We start from the raw sequence: 20,796 nt of genomic DNA on the forward strand, positions 1-20,796 counted from the left end.
GCGGCTTTAACCCCTTCTATATATCTCTTGAATGTTCATCCACGTGGGGCTGCAGCAGACGCCAGGATCTCATGCGTATCAGTAGTTGTGACTTTCACAACTATACTAGGTGAGTGTATATTTTCTGTATATACCCGACTGTCCTTTTGGTGTTACACTATCAGTGCTTCTATTTTTAGATATACAGATTAAATATATAAAATTTAATAGTTTCTTTCCTCATGATCTATATTTATGAATCCAAAACCCAAAGGGCCTTATGCTATCTGTAACAGGTGTCCGAACTTCCTGTACAAAGTTTCGGTGGTGGCAGCGGAATTATTGTTGTGTAGAATTATTGGGGTACTATCATTAAGGGTACCGAGGTATATATATATTCCATTAGCAGGAATCGGTAATATATACATTTACCCTTGCTGTGAGACCTCCAATATTTGGCATTATTAGCTCAGCAGCCTCATTTACTTATTGTCCGGCAGTTACGATATTGAGCTGACACTAAGGAGGCGCTAGAGAGTAGTCGTGTTCTTGACAAATTAGTGAACAGCTGTGGGATGTCTGAGTGACTCCCCCGGCTGTTTGTGACAAATTGGTGGCAGCGGTGGGATATAAAGCATTAAGGCTGCTTTACATATTACAATATGTCGTGCGATCGCATTTGCGATCGCACCCGCCCCCAACGTTTGTGCGGCACGGGCAATTTCTTGCCCGTGTCGCACAATGTTGTAACCCCCCGTCACACGTACTTACCTTCCAAATGATCTCGCTGTGGGCGGCGAACATCCACTTCCTGAAGAGGGAGGGACATTCGGCATCACAGTGAAGTCACACTATCTTTTATTTGGCAATTATGGCTGCATGGACCGAAGCCTGGTACCACCAGCTGACGAATGAGACTCTGATTGCCATCTGCACGACCAGAGAGATTGATGTCAATGGCAAAAACAAGCCAGACCTCATTAAAGAACTGTTACAATGGGAGGCAAAGCAAGTCCGTTCCCCCAGTGCTGATGACAGGGAGACAAGCCAAGCCCTGGATGATACTGTGGCCAGGGCCTCTTCTGCAGCTTCAAGCCAGACCAGCTACCGGAGCAGCATGGACTCCTACCTGCAGATGGCCCTACAACAACTTACTGCAGATGACCATGAGGGACGGCTGAAGCTCATTCAGCAATATCAGGAGAAAGCTGAGCGAGAGGCCGAGCGAGAGGCTTAGAGAGCCGAGCGCCAGGCCCAGAGAGACCATGAATTGAAGGTCCTCCAAGCCCGGCAGCAGACCTCTTCCTCACTGAACTGTGAGTCCAATAATTCCAACAGTTTTAAGCCCCAACCGGAGCACTTTCCTGTGATGGAAAAGGACGGGGACTTGGACACCTTTCTGAGGGGATTTGAAAAGACTTGCTTGCAGTACCAGTTGCCCCCAGCACAATGGGCACGATACTTAACCCCAGGGCTGCGAGGCAAGGCCCTGGACGCGTTTGCCAGTCTCCCTCAAGAGCAGAGTTGAGACTATGAGGCCATAAAGCAGGCCCTAATACGGAAGTATCAGCTAACTCCAAAGATGTACTGCAAAAAGTTCCAGACCCTCCAGCGTGGACCACATGACAGCAGCAGAGACGTTGTGGATGGGCTCCGGACCAACTTTAACCAATGGGTCCAAGGACAGGCCGCAACCACTGCTGAGCAAATAACAGACCTGATGGTAAAGGACTAATTCCTACACCTTTGTTTTGCGGACGTGGGACAGTTTGTGATGGACCGGGAACCAAAGGATGCGAATACAGCAGCACAGATTGCTGACACCTATGAGGCCAACCGTGCATCGGGGGTGTAGAAGCCAGCCTTCACCAGCTGGAAAGGGGGTAAGATGACAACTACCACCCCCCCTGCCCCTACCAGCTGGCCTCCCGTAGGTCCTGTGCCATTCACAGTGCCCGGCCCACCTCTGACACTCGCAGGTGTTTTTCTTGCAACCAGCCTGGACACCTCAGCTCCCCATTTGCACTCTCCCCATTTGGCACAGGTGATTTTAATCAGCAGGAGACTGCAAGAGGGGTCAGCCTTCTTTTTGCTCCCAGTTCACATATGGGAGCCAGTGGGAGGTGGGTGCACAGCTCCTCTCACTGTGTGCTGGTGCTGTGTGGTGGCTGCTGTTGTGGTGGTGTGGTGTCGGTGGGGCGGCGCGGCCTGGAGCCTTGGGGGCTTTGCCTTGCAGCATGGGTGCTGTGAGGCACCAGGTCGCCCGCCTTGCTAGCGCTTTGTCGCTGCGGCGGTGGTCAGTGCACGGTGCCACACAAAAAGGTCAGGTTAGGGACCCACTCAAGAGGTTTGCCGTGACGTGGCAGTGGGCTTAATACAATCTGATCAGAATGGTAACAAAAGAACCTCATGTTCTATTTAATTTTTTGCCTAGCGGATTTAGATCATTGTATTTTTGGGATGTGCGATCCATGTCTTTTTCTTCATAGTATGGTATTTATATCAGTCTATCCCCCTCTTTTTTTGCTTGGATCTGCACTCTCCCCATTTGGCACAGGTGATTTTAATCAGCAGGAGACTGCAAGAGGGGTCAGCCTTCTTTTTGCTCCCAGTTCACATATGGGAGCCAGTGGGAGGTGGGTGCACAGCTCCTCTCACTGTGTGCTGGTGCTGTGTGGTGGCTGCTGTTGTGGTGGTGTGGTGTCGGTGGGGCGGCGCGGCCTGGAGCCTTGGGGGCTTTGCCTTGCAGCATGGGTGCTGTGAGGCACCAGGTCGCCCGCCTTGCTAGCGCTTTGTCGCTGCGGCGGTGGTCAGTGCACGGTGCCACACAAAAAGGTCAGGTTTGGAACCCACTCAAGAGGTTTGCCGTGACGTGGCAGTGGGCTTAATACAATCTGATCAGAATGGTAACAAAAGAACCTCATGTTCTATTTAATTTTTTGCCTAGCGGCTTTAGATCATTGTATTTTTGGGATGTGCGATCCATGTCTTTTTCTTCATAGTATGGTATTTATATCAGTCTATCCCCCTCTTTTTTTGCTTGGATCTGCACTCTCCCCATTTGGCACAGGTGATTTTAATCAGCAGGAGACTGCAAGAGGGGTCAGCCTTCTTTTTGCTCCCAGTTCACATATGGGAGCCAGTGGGAGGTGGGTGCACAGCTCCTCTCACTGTGTGCTGGTGCTGTGTGGTGGCTGCTGTTGTGGTGGTGTGGTGTCGGTGGGGCGGCGCGGCCTGGAGCCTTGGGGGCTTTGCCTTGCAGCATGGGTGCTGTGAGGCACCAGGTCGCCCGCCTTGCTAGCGCTTTGTCGCTGCGGCGGTGGTCAGTGCACGGTGCCACACAAAAAGGTCAGGTTAGGAACCCACTCAAGAGGTTTGCCGTGACGTGGCAGTGGGCTTAATACAATCTGATCAGAATGGTAACAAAAGAACCTCATGTTCTATTTAATTTTTTGCCTAGCGGCTTTAGATCATTGTATTTTTGGGATGTGCGATCCATGTCTTTTTCTTCATAGTATGGTATTTATATCAGTCTATCCCCCTCTTTTTTTGCTTGGATCTGCACTCTCCCCATTTGGCACAGGTGATTTTAATCAGCAGGAGACTGCAAGAGGGGTCAGCCTTCTTTTTGCTCCCAGTTCACATATGGGAGCCAGTGGGAGGTGGGTGCACAGCTCCTCTCACTGTGTGCTGGTGCTGTGTGGTGGCTGCTGTTGTGGTGGTGTGGTGTCGGTGGGGCGGCACGGCCTGGAGCCTTGGAGGCTTTGCCTTGCAGCATGGGTGCTGTGAGGCACCAGGTCGCCCGCCTTGCTAGCGCTTTGTCGCTGCGGCGGTGGTCAGTGCACGGTGCCACACAAAAAGGTCAGGTTAGGGACCCACTCAAGAGGTTTGCCGTGACGTGGCAGTGGGCTTAATACAATCTGATCAGAATGGTAACAAAAGAACCTCATGTTCTATTTAATTTTTTGCCTAGCGGCTTTAGATCATTGTATTTTTGGGATGTGCGATCCATGTCTTTTTCTTCATAGTATGGTATTTATATCAGTCTATCCCCCTCTTTTTTTGCTTGGATCTGCACTCTCCCCATTTGGCACAGGTGATTTTAATCAGCAGGAGACTGCAAGAGGGGTCAGCCTTCTTTTTGCTCCCAGTTCACATATGGGAGCCAGTGGGAGGTGGGTGCACAGCTCCTCTCACTGTGTGCTGGTGCTGTGTGGTGGCTACTGTTGTGGTGGTGTGGTGTCGGTGGGGCGGCGCGGCCTGGAGCCTTGGGGGCTTTGCCTTGCAGCATGGTTGCTGTGAGGCACCAGGTCGCCCGCCTTGCTAGCGCTTTGTCGCTGCGGCGGTGGTCAGTGCACGGTGCCACACAGAAAGGTCAGGTTAGGGACCCACTCAAGAGGTTTGCCGTGACGTGGCAGTGGGCTTAATACAATCTGATCAGAATGGTAACAAAAGAACCTCATGTTCTATTTAATTTTTTGCCTAGCGGCTTTAGATCATTGTATTTTTGGGATGTGCGATCCATGTCTTTTTCTTCATAGTATGGACACCTCAGCTCCGCTTGTCCAGAGAGGCAGAAGAGGAGCTCCACACCTGAGGCCCGATGGCCTAGTGCCAATGTCCTGTTTGTGGTTGAGATGGGTGGTCGAGCCCGTGAGAACTGGCAGCCCGTTACCGTTTGCGACACCATCACTGAGGGGCTGAAGGACACTGGTGCAGAACGAACTCTCATCCGCCCTGAATTCGTGTTGCCTAGTGAACTTATCCCGGGGAAGACCCTGACTGTCTCTGGGGTTGGGGGTGTTCGCCAATCTTTCCCAATGGCCCGGGTTTTCCTGGACTGGGGTGCTGGGAGGGGATGGAAAGATGTCGGGGTGTCCCGAGACCTTCCAGCAAATGTTTTATTGGGGACTGATTTGGGGCGGTTGGTGGCACAATACGTCCCTGACAACCTTCCCCAATCTGATAAGTCATGTGATGCAAATGTTGTTGATAGGTCATGTGATGCAAGCGCCATTGATAACTTATGTGATGCAAATGTTGATGATAAGTTATGTGATGCAAATGTTGTTGATAAGTCATGTGACCCGAATATTGATGATCAGAAGGTGATTATTAATGTTGTGCATGAAAATAAAGTGGATGACTGCGCTGGGAACCTCAACCATGTCGCACTGCAGGGTGATGCTGCTGAGGATTTCCCCAAGGCAGTGAGTGTCTGCGCTAAGGTAGATGGAGCCTCATGGGGACCATGAGGAAGGTGGTCCCATGCAGCTTGTCAGTGACATGACAGACTGTGACATGACCGGTGGCAGCTGCCCCATAAATAGCGCGGACCCTGAGGTATCACAGAGTGATGCGTCTCATGGTACAGGAGAACTCAGCCATGTCACACTGTGGGGTGATGTGGCTGACGATCCCCTCACAGCTGTAAGAATCGTTGCTAAGGGAGATGGAGACAGGCATAGCAGCCATGAGGAAGGTGGCTGTGTGCAGCTTGTCAGTGTCACGATGGACTGTGACATGGCCGGTGGTAGCTGCTCCATGATTAGCACTGATTCTGTGGTACTATACGATGAGAGGAAAATGTTTTCCCCGGCTGGACAGGGTGATGGGACAGTCGGATCCATGACCTGTCCGGATGATGGGAAAGTTGTGTTCTCTACCTGTCAGGGTAATGGGAAAGCAGACCCCATAACCTGTCATGGTAGTGCGAAAGTGTCTTACACAGCCGGTCAGGATGTTAGGAAAGCTGTGCCCATCGCCTGTATGGAGCATGAGAGTATGGTGCTCACTGCCTGTCAGGGGAAGGGGCAGGCAGCCCCACTAACCTACCAGGGAGATAGGAAAGTTGTGCTCCCTACTTGTCACTGTGATGGGGAAGCAGAACCCATAAAATGCCAAGGTAGTGAGGAGGATTTTTTCCCAGCCGGCCAGGATGATGGGAAAGTTGTACCCATCGCATGTCCAGATGATGAGAAAGTTGGATCCACTGTCTGTCAGAGGGATGGGATAGGCGTACCCACCCCCTGTCAGCACGGCGGGAAACAATCTCCCACCACCTGTCAAGATGAGGGACCCGTGTTGCCCACAGCATGACAGAGTGATCGGAAAGTTGTATCCCAAACCTGTCAGGGTGACAGGAAAGTAAGGTCCCCAGCCAGTCAGGCTCATGGAAAGGTGTCTTTATCCCCCGGGGAGACAGCCTATGTAGCTGCTGTCACCCACCGACTAAGTATTCAGAATGCAGGCAATGAACTGCCTTCTGGACCTTCAGCCTGCAACGGGCTAAAGGAACCAATCGCTGACCCAGGACAGGTCCAAGAGGGCTTCTGTAGAGTTGGGGACTTAACACCACTCCTGGCTACCCTTAGCCAGGGGATGTGGACTGCCCTGCCAGCAGAGGCTGATCTTGAGCTATCGAGTGACCCCACGGAGACTCCTGTCTCCGAGACCAAAACTGAAAAGGTACCGTGGGTTCTGGGAAGATTGGGCCTGGACCTCAGTGCTGTGTTCAGCCAGGGCAACTCGCGGAGCCCAGAGCAATCTCTGTTTGACCCAAGCAGAGCACGAGACTGCGGAGCTGCGCTTGGTGGAGTATCGAGAGGTCCTGTCTCCATAGCGCAGTCAAGAAGGGGAAGGTGTCATGAAAATATAATAAGCAGATATGTTTTCAGGGTCTCTGGATCAGGAGTGATTCCCCCCTCCCTCCAGAGCCCTGCCAAATTAACAGCAAGGAAAAGATTTCCTTGTCAGGGATATGTAACAGGTACCTTTCAATTAACTTACAACACCTCTCCCCAGTTCTTCAAAGACCCCCTGCGTAGCAAGAGATGCTCCGACTACAATCTGTATACACAGGGGCGGAGTACAAGTTTCCTGCAGAAATATAGCTTCTCTGATCAAAAAGCTAGGGCAGCCGTATTGTCTCCGTTGGGGAAGTATTAATATTGCGAGATACATATGTCCCCCAGATATGGCGGGCATACCGCTGATCTCAAAATTCCATAATGTACATCTCACATATTTCAGCTTAATTGTAGGACATACGGAAAAGCCACAAATTAATATCTGCCCCCCAAAACATACCAGATCCCCCTTGTGTGGTATCCACCTTCTGCTAAAATCATAATATAAAATCTGAGGGTAATATCGTCCGCGTGGGATGCTCCCACACGGAGATATGAGAATCACCTTTTTGATTACTCATCCTGCCCTGGAATTTCCCAGCCTGACATCCTGAGTAATGTAAGTGCTGGCTTACTAACTGGGTGTTTATGTAAGTGTATTGTGTAAGCTCCAAGCACCAACGGTTAACCTCCTCTTACCAGAGATAAGCATTACACCTTAAGACAGATGCATCACTCTATGGCGACTGAAGCCTCAGGGGCGCCACATATGAAGAGCATGTTTCCAGATGGTGACTTTGGTGAGAAGCCCTGCACAAAAGAGCTGATCTGGCTGTGCATATACTGACCTTGGGGATGGAGAAATAAACTAAGTATTGAAGGGCTAGTCCAGTTATTTTTGGTGATTAGGATCATTTGGGTCCGCTCACCAAAAGAGCTCTTTTGGATCTCAATCGAATCCCTATTAAATGTATGTTCACCCATAATGTAAAACACATATTTAAAGTAAAATCACCGCTATTCAATAGGGAGTATGAGTATCATTAAGTTTATCTTATTTTATTTGAGGTCCGTCTTATCTGTGCTGTTTTCTATACCGACACATCATTATTCTGATATTTCAGATTATTTCCGTGTGTCTTCATATACCCTTGTGATGTATTTCTCACCATTTTGTAAGCATATTAAACCCACTCTTGCTGTTTAATTAAATGCCGTATATCTAATGATATGATATTGCTTCTTTGACATGTAATTTTACTTCTTTCCCCTCTTTCCTATAGTTACGCTGACGCTCACTGCCATCTCCATGGAAGTTTTTGGGTCCTCCTTTCTCTGTTTCTCCTGTTTTCTCCCTTTTTTTTTTTTTTTTTTTCTATTCCATCTTCAGGAAATTGCTTCAATTGTCCCGCCCTTGCCCTTTATAAACCCTCTCTGTCAGTTCACTCTACTCACTCCACCGCTGATCACCCTGGACACAGGTAACACTGCTTTGCTCTCCAGCTTATCCAATGGGCCTTTTAGCTTTGTATTGTCTTATTGTTAGGATGGTGTTCTAAACTTCCTTTTTTCTACTCTTATTATTTCCCAGCTTTCCACATAGCGGTGTTATACCCTTATACACTGGATTTCACTTAATGTCTTCTATCCCTTTTCAGGTAAAAAAACCCTTATTACTTTATTCTCTTGTACTCTTTTTGGCCCTTGGAATTTTGTTCCCTTATGTGATTCATATAATATGTTCTTTATATTTTTGGGCATATACACCTTATTGTATAGTTCTTATGATATGTCTTTTTCAATTAATGGACCCTCCTTTTTCTTGATGTCTGTCACAGGATAATCCATCAAGATTCCTATATTGAGAGAATTATCTGTTATATACCATATAGGTATTTTTTCTTTGTTGTATTTTCTATATATTATAATGAGTTGACATAGTATGGTACTAATACATGTATGTATATATTTTTTTTCCTTTGTCTAGTTGAATTTTGATGAAGGCTAAAATTGCCGAAACGTCAATTTCAATCAAAATAAACTCTAGTTTGAACACAAATTAATTGTTTCTTATGACTCAGAAGTGTGCCGGGATTTTTTTCTACTATCCAATATGGTCTAAACCTTGCCCACCTGCAGACAGCCAATGAATGAGCTGGTTTTCATGTGTTTCACCTGCAGGGGTGGTGTTTCGGTTGCAATAGCCACCAAATACTGTCATTCTACCCTCAGTGAGAGACATACTGAAACTGCAAGTGACTTTCACTGGGGTGCCGGCTTCCATCATTTAGTCGCCAAGTGCTAAGCTGGAGATAGGATAATACTGCAAGATTGAGAAGGTGATTGAAGTTGGATGCAAAAGTGTAATGGGAATTCTTGATGCAAGAATACTAAATGAGGCAAGGTGGGAACCCCTAAATGTGAGTATACTGCCTCGGCATGATATCTGTGTGGAAACTTTATCTATCGTAATACCAATAATGGGGCCTCTGGGTGTTTCAACTATGAGGGCCTTTCGATGTGGGTCACGACCCTCTCTCAGAGCTAAATGTGGTTCTCATGGTAAGAAAGATTGGGGACCACTCACTTAGACCAAACCCTTCCTAACTACTCTTTTACTTCGTAACTACTCTTTTACATAGGCAAATAGTTTGCCTGATCAACTATGTCATGTCAACTGTCTATTGTTAAACTTCTATTTTTGTATGGCTATCTTGTATGGCTATCACAGGGAGTGTGCAGACTATAAGGAAGAATGATCATTAGTATCTTTAGTCCCCATCAAGTTTGTTTTGCTTCATTGTCAGTGTTGCTGTCAGTTTTTATGGCTACATAAAAGATGTCCCAGCCTGTGTCAGTGGGCCTTAGAGGGAATTTACAATGAAAACTGCATACGTTATTAATTAATATATCTTAAATTTGATGATGCTGAGGTATTTACTTTGAAATGAGTTGGAAATTAGAGCTGGAAGAATGCCTTTTTTTATATTAGTGTTCATCCAGACGTGCATTTGTGGCGCCCCGGTTGCCACAGTAGCGTTGCCCTCCTCACAGGGGGTGATGCTATGCCTAGAAGAAGTCAACACTTTCCTAACTCCAGACCAGAAGGGGGAGCTCTAAAACCCATTTCATGGGGAGCTTCCCTGTGAATTCTGGCCTGGGAGAGGGGTTATAACACACACAGAAGTGAAACTGAAGAGAGCAGAGGAGAATCAAGGAGATAGTCTAGAGAGAGTGAGCCTAGGGAACAGAGCTGTGTCAGAGCTCCCTCAGAGCAGAGTGAAGAGGACAGGACCCTCTGGGTGGGAGCCAAGAAGGCAGCGCCAGTTTGTGTGATCTCAACACAGAAGACTCACTCAAGCGCACAAGAGATTACGTGCTGAGCCAAGCCGACGAACTGCCAACTACCATCAACATTCCCGTCAGCGCTAACACGTCTCCAGAGCTTCAAGACACTGATCCACCTACAGCTTCCAGCCTTCCAGGTCAGTCCAATGCACCTCAGACTTTCAAGCCTGAACCTGCTTCATATTCCAATGCACAGCCACACACTGCGCATCAGCAACCTCCGTATGCCCATGTCTACATGCAACCTAACATGCCGGCAAGGCGCTACACTCCCAACAACTGTGTAGTTCCGGCCCCGTATATAACAGAGATTGTACACACCAAACCAATCACTGGTCTAAACGCCTACGCCATTCCGTACTTTCCCACGTTCCTCAACCGAGAAGCTACACACCACGCAACCAGTACCACGCAGTCAGCAAATGTGCCCCCAATGTCGGAAAGATCAGACATGTCCGACTTTGCGAGGTACATGATCCGCCGAGAACTCACCAACACCGGTCTCACAAAGTTTGATGACCAGCCCGAAAACTACAGAGGGTGGAAGTGTGCCTTCAAAACCGCAACTCGTGACCTCGGCATTACGGCTGCTGAAGAGCTGGACTTGCTAATCAGGTGGCTAGGGCCACAGTTTACCTTGAGAATCAAGAGACAGATCTGTCTACATCAGCGACCCAACAACTGGTTTCGCAACCGCATGGGACAGACTAGAGAAAGGCTTCGGCAGTCCTGAAGCAATTGAAGATGCATTGCTGAAACAACTTTATGACCTTCCCAAAATATCTGGCAAGGATGCTTTAAAGTACCAGGAACTCAGCGACCTGCTGTCCGAGCTCAGCTGGCCAAAACAGACACACACCTACCTGGCCTCAGCTACCTGGACACTGCTTGTGGGGTGAAACCCATAGTCACCAAGTTACCTTACAATGTGCAGGAAAGGTGGACCACGGTAGGAACAAACTATAAAAAAGAGCACCAAGTCTCCTTCCCTCCATTCTCCTACTTCTGCGAGTTCATCAACGGCATCGGGGACCGTAAGGCAGACCCTAGCTTCACCTGTGGAGAACCCACTGGCTCCACTTCACCAGCTCCCAGATATGAGAGCCCTCATCAAAATGACAGAAAACGTAGGGGCCCAGTATCAGTCAAGAAGACTGACGTTCTACCACCTACATCAACGTCAGCACCAGACAAGGACAATGAAGGCGGGAAGGCAGAAAATCCGAACCGTCAGTGTCCTATTCACAAACTGCCACATCCTCTAAAGAAGTGCATTGGCTTCAGGAAGAAACCCCTTCAAGAACGAAAGGAACTCTTAAAAAGGTTTGGGGTATGTTTCAGGTGTTGTGCTTCTACAGAACGCCTTGCCAAGGACTGTAAGGTTACAATTAAGTGCATGGAGTGTGACAGCACGGATCATGTGCAAGCGCTCCATCCATTTCAGCCTGATCCTACACCTACGCCTTCTCCTACCACAAGTCATGGCGGGGAGAGTACAGGCCAAGCTGCAAACCACCTCACAGTATCCTCCTCATGCACCGAAGTCTGTGGAGAAGATCTCTGGGACAAGTCTTGTGCAAAAATATGCCTAGTAAAGGTATATCCAAAAGGTGTACAGCATCCTGGACGACCAGAGCAACAGGTCACAGGCCATGTCCGAACTCTTCGACTTGTTCGGCTTATAAGGAAATGCCTACCCTTACACACAAGGTACTTGCAGCGGCATCTCAGAAGTTTGTGGAAGAAGAGCCAGTGGTCTCGTGGTAACAGCTCTTGAAAATATCATAGAGATACCTCTACCGAAACGTCGAGTGCAACCAGATACCGGCTAACCGGGAAGAGATTCCAACACCGGAGGCAGCTCTTCACCATCCTCACCTGAGAACTATCGCCAGCAAGATCCCAGCTCTCGATCATAGTGCAAAAATCCTTATTCTGCTTGGAAGGGACATCCTCCGGCTACACAAAGTACGCCAACAAATCAATAAGCCACATTACGCGCCATTTGCTCAGCGCTACGACTTAGGCTGGGTGATCATAGGAAACGTCTGCATGGGCAGAATGAAGAGTCCCGACGCGATCTCCTCCTACAAGACGCACATCCTCCCAAACGGTCGCGGCACTCACTTTCAACCATGTCCGCGTCACTACTGGGTGAAAGAGAGGCTGAACGACACCACGTGGAGACAGCAGCCGCCAGACTGCGCGGATGCACACTACCTCTGGGATGACGACTTCGGGTCAACAGCGTTCGAGTCTACAAACGAAGACAACAAATTAGCACCGACGAGAGAAGACAAGGAATTCATAAAGATTATGGATAAAGAGTTCTCTCAAAATGACTCTAACAGTTGGGTAGCCCCATTACCCTTTCAGTCTCCAAGGCCAAGGTTGCCAAACAACTTCCAGCAAACAACAGCAAGGTTCTCCTCTCTAAAACGCACCTTGAAAAGACAACCAGAGATGGAGAAATACTTTGTCGACTTCATGCAAAATATCCTCGACAGAGATCATGCTGAACAGTGGCACCACATTCCCACCGAACAAAACCCAGCTGACCGAGGAATGAGACTCATTGCTGTGTCCAAACTCGGCGATAACATGTGGCTGACACCTCCAAGTATCTTATATGAGGAGACCTGCGATAACTATGTCAGCAACATGTACGAGCTAGTGGAACCAGAATCCGACAAGGAAATTAGACCAATTGTCTCCGCTCACTACACTTCAGTGACATCAAAACAGAAGTTGAGACCTCATCGCTTCGAGCACTTCTCAAGTTGGTCATCTGAGGTACGACCCATAGCTTGTCTTATTCACATCGCTCACTGTTTCTACAACTCTTCAACGTGCCACGGCTGGCACATGTGTGTGAATCATCCTGGTGTCATTGACAAAGAACGTGCCAAACAATTCCGGTCCGACTGTGGAACTAATTTCACAGGGGCTTGTAAGGAACTGCAACTAAACAACGTCTTGGCTGTACCTGGGTGTTCAATCCCCCACACTCATCACACATGGGTGGATCCTGGGAACGCATGATCGGAATCGCACGAAGAATCCTTGATTCAATGCTACTAAATCACAAACTTCCTCTCACCCACGAAGAGCTGGTGACCTTCCTCGCAGAGGTATCCGCTATAATAAACGCCAGACCTCTGGTTCCTGTATCATCCGACCCCGACGCCCCAATGATTCTCACTCCAGCCACACTCCTCACACAGAAAATTGACCCGGAAGGTAGAAGTGAAGATAATGAAGGGCGGTTCAACCCGAATCTTCTATCGTCCAGTCACCGAACTCGTGCTACTTTTACCAAAGGAGGACGTTACATGAACTTACTTTGTCATTGAACACTGCCACAGCGGGGAGCGTACCTTCTCTTACCCCTGCTGTACTGAGACACAACTGTCTGTGTCCAACTGAACCTTGAACGTTTCCTTTGGACTAAAACTTTACCATTGGATTATTGGGTTGGAGGAAGAGTTGGCATGTTTGCAGCTTCCCCAATCTGAAGATGGGTTTGTTGAACTTGAATTCATTTTCCATTTTTTCTATGTTCACATTTTTACGCAAGGACTATGCGTCATCAACCAAGCATGGACTTGAATTCAGTGCATTACCGTTGCATTTTTTTGTGTTTCTCTTTTTCTCGTTACAGGTTTCATGACATCGAGGGACAGGATTGACTCCTTACGTCGTAGAAGGACTTGTGAAATCAGATGATTTCAGACGGGGAGTGTTGTGACCCATGAATGGGAACAACCTGTTGTTTATATTTCTTGCATTGCATATTTTTCCTCCTATCAGGAAATTCTTTATTGTTACTAGGTAGATTTAGACTGTATGAAGTTTGTCCCTATATTCCTCCCTTAGTTGGCTTCTGTATAGAATGCTCCTCCCTTTCTTCCTCAGTTTAGTCTAGAGAGGAACCATTGCTGAAGACACATTTCTACAACCCTGTACAGATTATTCCTTTTCACCTGCCTTTACTTTGTACTTAATACAAGATTCTAGAAGAAAACTACAGCGTTTCTTCTGGTCTTTCTACAAGTCATCGTTTCTGGCTGAGTTAAAACTATCTGTGGATGCGTAGTGTGAGTACAAGCATAAATTTATCTAAAGGACTGATAATTAGAGCGATTGGGATTCATAGCTACCAGGAAGAGACAAAATAGAGCAGCATAGTAGAGCCCGGAGCCGTGACCAGAGGAGCGGCACCTGTAGAAGGCTCACGCTGCCTGCCATACGGGTGAGAAGCAGTGCCAACAATAGGAAGAGGGTTGCAGCATAGCTTCAAGCAGCAGGGACCCACACGTTACAGCGCCGAAGGAAGGCCTCTGAACCCACCCGGCTAAGTGGATCCCCTCAATTGCTTTTAGGCTGCCCGGACCTCTGTTTCCAGCTGGACCAGTCTCCCGGGCCTGTACCATCTACTACCGAGTAAAAGGTAAAGGAAACTACCGTCCCTGTGTGGTCCAGTTATTGCCTGCGTCTTTGGTCCTCCACCCCAATGTTAATTCCTCCATCATACACAATCACTGGCCCTGGGGTTAAGCTCTACCCCTGGAGAGCTGAACCACCTCTGCTGCATCACCACTGACCCTAGGGGAACTGAATGGCAGAGGCAGCCCATATCTTGCTGCATACCATGGGTGGTGTCATGACTTATCCCCTGTAAATATTCCCCACTCATTTAAAATGACACCCCCAGGGTCACGGAGTCGGGCCCTGCCGCTGTGACCTCCCAACAGAATCGGCCTGGGACCGAGTGCCCCACGGCCCTGGTGGGCATGTCACAATGCCATTGGTTCGGTCTTGGACCGCAATGCATGGGCTGGCTGCAGGTCTCCTGACCAAAGCGTGATATGACAGCTCATTATATTTTTATGAGGCTGTCACACTTGAGTTGGGAGAGCCATGCCCAGTCTGTGCATTGCAGTACGAAATCGGACCGATATTTACAGATGTCTGAATGAGCCCTTAGGTAGGGAATCTTTCACAAACAATTATAAAGCCATTCTAACAAGGATTTAGTTGTTGTTTTTTTTAAACTAAGTACATCAGCCTCATCAGTTCTAAGAGACCTATTAAATTATACATACGGTTTATTGTGAAATCTGGGGACTCAGTAACAGAAATTTATACTCTTGGAAAATACAGTGCCCTAATAAATGATCTTTGTTATTTGCAGATTATGGGTTCATACAAGGAGCACATGCAGTGTTCATTTCCAGATACAGAAATATATTTCAGCTTTACCAGCAGACATTCCTGACGTAAGTAGAAGGCTAAATAGAGTCATCTTACAGATCATAACCAGTGCTGATGAATAACTGAACCACAGTATTTCTGTTCTTTAGAAGTAGTGTACAGAACACAAAAAGGCCAGATAAAAACATCAGCTGGTGGGCCATCTTGGGAGAGTGTAATGCATCTTAAGTGAATGACTCACAAACAGGTGTTATAAGCTCACATTTATAACTACGCAATCTGTGCTTACTATGACTGATAGCATAGCACCACGTAGAGTGCACTTCCATAGAATTTAGCCCAGGGGCCGACATACAGTATCATATGTGCAACCCGTGCAGCAGGGGAGGGGTCCAGTAAAGAAGCGGCCCGCTGATACCTAAAGGTAGCTTCTTACTGTCTAAAAGATTACATGAAGGGACTGAGGTAATGAACATCAAGGCTAACACATACTGTTTTAATTCAAAACCTGCAACAGTATCCACCATATAATAATAATAATAATAATAATAATCTTTACTTCTATAGCACCAACATATTCTACATTTACAAAATAGAGTCTCATATACAAACAAACATAAGTAACAGTTATAGAAGATACAATAATTGAATATAGCAATTATTGATAACTGATAGGTATCCAAAAAATTAGATCTCACATGTAAATCCAATTACAATATAGCATTGTGCCGCCCCTGCAGCAGTCGAACCGCTCGGATCCGGGGGTGATTACTCATGGCTCGAGGGTCTCCGGACCCGGGGGCTAGAGGCCACTTTTAAATTTAAAAAGGGGGGTATTATTTACAGGTGGAGTTAAATAGTTTGTGACGCCACCCGTTGTATGCAGTAATAGGGAGTACCACCGCTGCCGTTTGGAGTACCCGGGGTGATGGAGTGGGGCAGCTAGATGACGTTACCCTCCACGGGTAGGGAAAGGCCCCGGGACCCTAGATGGTGGTATGGAGTGCAGGGTGAGCGCAGGCTTGCTGGTTGCAGGGGTTAATCACATACTCACTCAGCACAAAAGCAGACGCTGACAACGTGGTAAACTAAGTCTCTGGGTGTCGCTGCCGTCCTGGGGGAGCTCGCCTGGGTCCCGTCCCCTGCAGTACTGCCTGGTGGTCTGTGGCCTGCCTCCTGGCACCGTATTTAAGAGTGTTCAGGTAGCCATCAGCTTGGAGCTTTCCGGGCCCCGCTCCCTGCTAATTGTAGCAGAGAAGCTTGCTCTCAGGAGCTCACGCTTGAGATTTCAGTGGGCTGCTTTGCTTGGAAAGCCCTATCCCCCTCATTGCGCCAGTGCCCCTGATCTCTGAGCTTTGTGGGAAGTCCATATAATCCCTGTCCTCCGCAGGTTAATTGCTGGGTTGCTTAAAGCTTCTCCCTGACCTAGGGTCCATGTACCACAACGTGCCTTCGGTCCCAGCCCGGCTATTGAACTGCGGCTGCTGGCTATCCTCCAAAACTAGCCAAGTACCCAGTCCAAATCTCCCGCGACCGGGTCTCCGACTCCTCCGGGTCCAGACCACCGTGTGCGACCTAGTCTGTTTCTCCCCTGGGGAGCTCCACCTCCTAGCTTCCTCCGAGCTCCTAACAGCTCGAGGGCTAACACTGCACTAACTTGTCACCTCCCACCTCCCTGCCTGACCCCTAGGTGGGCGGCCCTATTCCAGCTGAGCAGCCCACTGGTGTGCCTGACAGGGTGTGGTGCGAAGTGTCACTAGGATTTGTAGATGCTGGTGGAGGCAGTATGGCAAGATGGGGACCCAGAACCATGGGGGTTGAGTGATGCAATGGGAGATAAGGAGCGTGCAGTACCCTGTGACGACCTGACTAGTCCAAGGGCGTCACATTATCATGTGTTATTAAAAAATTTCCGGCCATCTGCTGCGGTTGCCAGCACTGAGAACAGCTGAACAGCAGGGGTGCAAGGTGTCAGACCCTGGCCAGTCAGATATAGATGATCAATCCAAAGGATAGGCCATCAATGGTAAAATAGTGACCAACCTCTTTAAAGGGAACCTGTCACCTGAATTTTCGCTATGAATCTAAAAGAATCCCCTTCTGCAGCTCCTGGGCTGCACTCTAGAAAGGTTCATCTTGCTACTGGCCCCCCTTTCAGACCTAAATAAACACTTTATAAAATCTTACCTTTTGGTATGCTAATGAGCTTTGCTGGCCACGGGGGCGGGCTGTATTGTGTCCGTTATTCCCTCTCCTGCCGCTGTTCACCGTCCCCCAGTGTTGATTGACATAGATGAGGCCACCGCCCACATCTTCCACAGTGCTCCTGAAGTGCAGTGGCACTATCGCGGGACTGAGCACTGTTCAAATTGCGAGCGTCAGTGATTTTTTTGCGCAGGTGCAAGATTATGGGCGGGTACTTGGATGACGCTGGCGATGACATTGTCATCACCAGCGTCATCCAAGTAGCCGCCCATAATCTCGCGCATGCGCAGTGGCACTATCGCTGGACAGCACTGTTTTCAAATTGCGAGCGCCGGTGATGTTGTTCCGCATGCGCGAGATTATGGGCGGCTACTTGGATGACGCTGGTGATGACAATATCATCACCAGCGTCATCCAAGTATCCGCCCATAATCTCGTGCCTGCACAAAAAGATCACCGACGCTTGCGATTTGAACAGTGCTCAGTCCCGCGATAGTGCCACTGGGCATGCGCGAGACTTCAGGAGCACTGTGGAAGATGTGGGCGGCGGCCTCATCTATGTCAATCAACACTGGGGGACAGCGAACAGCGGCAGGAGAGGGAACAACAGACGCAATACAGCCGGCCCCCGAGGCCAGCATAGCTCATTAGCATACCAAAAGGTAAGATTTTATAAAGTGTTTATTTAGGTCTGAAAGGGGGGCCAGTAGCAAGATGAGCCTTTCTAGAATGCAGCCCAGGAGCTGCAGAAGGGGATTCTTTTAGTTTCATAGCGATAATTCTAGTGACAGGTTTCCTTTAATGAAGTCTTCACTAAATAAAGATACATATCACACAACCATAAATGACATTTATCATTTGCAGACCATAATTCTCATGCACAGATTACATAGCCTGTACGCAGTATTTACCTATAGTCATAGTGAAACCAGAGTAAAACACACAATGTGCAGCACATACAGTATGCACCTCGATGTGCGGTTCACCTATTAGGCTTCGCCAGGAGGCAAATTTTATACACAAGGGCCTGTTACTTCTGAACTATGAGTGTAATTTTCTTTGTATCACTGTATCCATGTAACATTATTCCCTTATGTAAATTGGTTTTGCTAGACCAGATCATTGTGTATTATTATTTTTACTATCTGTTTTTCAGCATGATTTAGAATGTAAATGAAAATTTAATACAGTGGAACCTTGGTTAACAAGAACAATCCGTTCTGGGAGTGTGCTTGTTAACCAAGTTACTCATCTAGCAAAGCAAGATTTCCCATAGGAAATCATTGCAATGCAGACAATTCGTTCCACAACCTGTTAAATGTCCCATCCTGGTCCCCTATTGTGCCATTCCACACACGTACAAACACACACAAATTATGCTCACCTTACCTTCCGTTTCATCGCCGGCCTCTTGGCCTCTTGGATTTTGCAGTTCGCAGGTACAGGATGTGTATCGGGTAACCATCGCAACGAGGGAGGACCTTCCGCTGCCAGAGCGCTGGCGTCAACAGCAGGAGCCGCTTGCCTTTGATTGGTCAGCGCGCTGCCTTTGAGTAGCGTCTGACAGCGGAAGTTCCTCCCTCATCACGATGGTTACTGATACACATCCTGTAGTGGCGAACTACAAGAACCGTGAGGCTGGCGATGGACTGGAAGGTAAGGTGAGCATAATATGTGCGTGCTTGTGCGTGTTTGTGAGTGTTTGCGTGGACTGTAAAGGCCCCGTCACACACACAGATAAATCTTTGGCAGATCTGTGGTTGCAGTGAAATCATGGACATATTGTTCCATTTGTTCACAGCCACAAACCTGGCACTGATTGTCCACAATTTCACTGCAACCACAGATCTGCCACAGATTTATCTCTGTGTGTGACAGGGCCTTAAGAGCAGGTCAGAGTGCGGTGGATGTACGGAACCGGAAGTATGTGCGGTGAGTATTTTGCTCGCATGGCAAAGCTTGCTCGTAAAGTGAGTTGCAAATTTACAGCAAGCTTTGCTCGTTAAGCGGAATACTCACCAACTGGGTTACTCGTTAACTAAGGTTCCACTGTATATAGTTTCCAGGAGGTCACCCTTTCCTCTGGGGGACATTATGTCTTTGTACATCAGAGTTTGATCCTATAGATATGCATCGGTATACATTGATACCGTAATGTTTTAATGGTATTTGCTGACTTTCTAATTTAATAAAGTATTTACTTTTCATTATTATCTTTCAGGTCCTCTATATCTCTCTCTTATCTATGAGACAGATATTCTTTTTTGGTTATATACTTACTGGTTTAAGCGGGCTTTACACGCTGCAACATCGATGCTAGCGATGGCGAGCGTGATAGCACCTGCCCCTATTGTTATGCCGATATGTGAAGATCGCTGCTGTAGCGAACATTATCGCTACGGCAGCGTCCCACTTACCTACCTGCTCGGCGACGTCGCTGTGACCGGCGAACCGCCTCCTTTCTAAGGGGGCGGTTCGCTCGGCGTCACAGCGACGTCATTAAGTGGCCGCCCAATCAAAGCGGAGGGGCGGAGATGAGCGGGACGAACATCCCACCCACCTTCTTCCTTCCTCATTGCTGGCATGTGGCAGGTAAGGAGAGGTTCCTCGTTTCTGCGGCGTCACACGTAGTGATGTGTGCTGCCGCAGGGACGAGGATCAACTTCTCCCAAGCGACAGCAGCGATAATTGGGAGAGGACCCCCATGTCAATGAGGAGTGATTTTGGACGTTTTTGCAACGATCCAAAATCGCTCCTAGGAGTCACACATAACGAGATCGCTACAGCAGCCGGATGTGCGTCACAAAATCCGTGACCCCAACGAGATCGCTGTAGCGATCTCGTAGCGTGTAAAGCCACCCTTATTGTTATGCAGGGTTTCTTCTATGATAAACTATTTTAGAATTAGGGACCCATATCATGTTGTAACCAGGGGGCATTTGCTGTAAGTTTCCACCTTTTATAGACTAAAATTAGTGCCATAATCCTCACTTTAAACGCGTTACTTAAATGACGTCAAAGTGCCAAACAATATTGTCAAAATCTAACATCTTATTGACAGATAGCTTGTGGTAATATTCTCAAAGATCTTTTAACCAACAAGAAGAGGATTAAGGGTTCTAGTAATACTCTGTCGAGTAATTCTAAATTGAAAGGCTTCATACCAGGTATGAAGAGCAGGGACCTTCTTGGTTCTTGGTACCTTTACTTGGCCAAGTGGACTGTGTACAAGGTAGTATACTCTATATATTGCCCACATGCATGTCGTTGGTAAGTGCTTAAGTAAACTGGGTGGTGGATCCAGATGTATCTATCTACTACCTTGCCTCTATTATATCTTGGGGATACCCTTTAAATAGGTGCTTTCAATCGCCATAAACACAGTACTGGGCAAACATTTTAGGCAAATGTGGAGAAAAAT

At 47.9% G+C, this 20,796-nt stretch overlaps 1 pseudogene; it reads left to right on the forward strand.

Moving 5' to 3' along the window:
• The first annotated feature begins 850 nt into the window (after nucleotides 1–850).
• Nucleotides 851–15,398, forward strand: LOC142297256 (uncharacterized; annotated as a pseudogene).
• Nucleotides 15,399–20,796: the final 5,398 nt, after the last annotated feature.

Source organism: Anomaloglossus baeobatrachus, chromosome 3 (assembly GCF_048569485.1).
Source record: "Anomaloglossus baeobatrachus isolate aAnoBae1 chromosome 3, aAnoBae1.hap1, whole genome shotgun sequence".
Classification (NCBI taxonomy): Eukaryota; Metazoa; Chordata; class Amphibia; order Anura; family Aromobatidae; genus Anomaloglossus; species Anomaloglossus baeobatrachus.